This window comes from Arachis ipaensis, chromosome B1 (genome assembly GCF_059453495.1).
Source record: "Arachis ipaensis isolate K30076 ecotype BB chromosome B1, ASM5945349v1, whole genome shotgun sequence".
NCBI classification, from domain to species: domain Eukaryota; kingdom Viridiplantae; phylum Streptophyta; class Magnoliopsida; order Fabales; family Fabaceae; genus Arachis; species Arachis ipaensis.
In genome coordinates this window covers 133,614,644-133,617,670 of record NC_142436.1, presented here as the reverse complement: position 1 = coordinate 133,617,670, position 3,027 = coordinate 133,614,644, and positions in this window count along the sequence as shown.

The following is a 3,027-nucleotide window of genomic DNA, read 5'->3' as shown; positions in this document are numbered from 1 at the left end:
ATTCCTCTATTTCATATACATATCACTCAACAAATCCCACAATTATAAAAAATTATGTACCATTCTTTATCAACCACATTAATCAACACAATTTCATAACAAGCTCAATATTTTCATCAACATTGCTAACCATTAACATACTAACATAATCCAACCTATCCTATATTTATCTAGCCTATGTTTTCATATGAAATTACATATTATTTACAAGAAACCAAAACCATACTTTGGCCAATTCCTCCCTAATGCCAAAGCACCTCAAATTTCTCCGTTCCTCAAGTGTCCAAAGCCCCGAATCCTCACCAAACAAAAACTCAACCTCCACGGTCTGCTTTCTAGTCACTGATATCACCAAATTTGTCTCTAAAATATATATCTCACTCTAATTCCACATAAATACCATAAAATCAAAATATGATTTGCTAATTTAATAATTTTACAAGGGTTAAAGGTTTCTCACCTTATCAATGGAAATCTGGGATAAGATCTGGCAAATCCACAAGGCTAGTTCGATTGTAAACACTGAAATTCAACAAAATCTCAACACAATGGCTCAAGATTTTTGAAAATGAAGGGATGAGTAGCTGGAAAAGAAACTGAGACTTACGTTGTGGTGATCGGAGCTCCGGATTGGAAGATATAGTGAAATAAAATTGGAGCCAAGGGTTTGAGTTCTTTTCCCCCTTTCCCTTGTGTTTCAGTGTGTGTGTGCTTGAATGGAAAAGAAGAGTGGCTGGAATGGCTTTATATATATTGGGTCTTGGGCTTGGTCCAATCGGTTTAGCCCGTTTGACCAAATTTTAGGCCAAAACTTTTAAAATTAGTGTTATAATTCATATTTTAATTATTTCTATTTCATTAAACTGTAAAATTTAATTTTTTTAATTTCTTAAATAATAATTAATTTATTGAATAATTATTTATTAATTTTGTGAGTTTTACAAAGTATACAAAGGAATGAGAGCATGCATGCTTTTTTAACAAGTTTATTACATGGAAGAGCTCATTGATTCAATTTGTGAAGCAATATGATAATTGCCTTGACAGTAAAGAACAAAAAAAAGGGAAGTTGATGTTGCAAATTTTAATACAGTTATACCTTGTGCAATAAAATTATCAACAGAAGATCAATTTCAACATGTCTATACTCATGCAAAGTTTAAGGAAGTGCAAACACAATTTAGAGGAAAAGTAAATTGTATTGCAAGATTGAAGTGTCATCTTCTAGGCATTAAGGCATATGAGGTCTTAGAATAGGTTGTAAACTCCAAGTTTGATGGTTTTGAGGTTACATATGATGTGTTCTCAGGTGATATAAGATGCCAATGCTCTTTATTTGAATCAAGAGGTATATTATGATGTCATTCTTTGTGTGTGCTAAGTTTTGAGCAAGTAGATAACGTTGAATTAAGATATATACTGGAACGATGGAGTAAGAATTTAAAGAGAAGGCATAGAAATATCAAGAGAAATCATGATGAGCCATTATTGGAGCCAAGGCGTAAGAGATTTGTTGAGATGGTGATTCGTTCACACAATATTTGTGAATTTGCATCAGACTGCCCGGAATTGACGGATATTTCACACCGTGCATTTGACAACGCAATGGCTGAGATGCAGGAATATAAATCCAGGGATAAAGGAAGAACTATGTTATCACATGAAGATAGTTCTCTGGATGATGTTAATGAATTTCAAAGCCCACCACATGTAAAAACAAGATGTCCTAAGAAACGACTGGGATCAAATATCGAAACAAAGATTGCAAATGCATCAAAGAAATAGAAAAAGAAATCTCTCACTAAGGTAATTTTCATATGCCATTTTATATTATTTGTTTAACTCGTTTTTAATTCTTTAAATTTGATCTTTTTGAGAATTTGAATTCGGTAGATCATGGATCAATGGTGGAGCAATGTTCAATTCTTTATCATGGACAAAGCATGAATCAATTTTGAGATTCAATCCGATCGAACATAAATTTGTAAATAAAGAGAAACAAAGATATTTGTAATTTTGTTTTTTCATTATTTTAGTTTGAAATTATGATGGATTTGGCTACATGTTAGAATAAAACAGGAAATGAACATTTTGTGCTAATAGAAATATTTAGTGTGCCACGGTACACAATTTGTGTGTTAGGCATGACAATTTTGTACTAGCATAATGGTTTTTGTGATATACAATGAAGGTAACAACAGAACAAAATTTACAAAATATTTATGTTCTTGATATTGAATAAAGAGGGTAAATTTATACAATGAGTTTTTTAACCAAATTCCCAAGAACTTTAGAATAAGCAAAAAATAAATATTTGTGTTCTTGACATTAAAACCATGAATCAATATTCATGTTCAAAATTTACAAATAAAAGTCTTATTTAGTGCCTAAATAAGCTAGTGTTGGTGATAAACCATTATTTTATGGTTTACATTGTGTTTAATTGTGTGGTTTTATCAAATCTTTATCCACTTATTCATTAAATAAGCATGCATTTATAATTCCTTCCTAAAAATACTTTATGGTTGAAAACTTGCTTCCTAGAGACTTTTAACTTTGTATTTTAATTCTCCTTTATTCCATACGATGCCGTGATCTGTGTGTTGAGTGTTTCAGGCTTCATAGGGCATGAATGACTTGGAGATTAGAAAGAAAGCTTGCAAAAATGGAAGGAACACAAGAAATTAAGGAGATGACCAGCGAGAAGTGACGCGGATGAATGGCTCACGCGACCGCGCGACATAGAGGAAATTACAGTGACGCGGACGCATGGCTCACGCGACCGCGCGGATTGGACAAGTGACGCGAAGACGTGGACGACGCGCACGCGTGGCAAGACAAAACGCTGGATGACAGGAACGCCTGGATGACCCGATCGCGTGACATGCGCGATCTGCAGAATCTGCAGAATTCACTGGGGGCGATTTTGGGCCTTGTTTTGACCCAATTTTTGGCCCAAAAAAGCATATTAGAGCTAGGGAACATGCAGAGACCAGAGACAATATTCATTCCGCATAATTTTAGTTT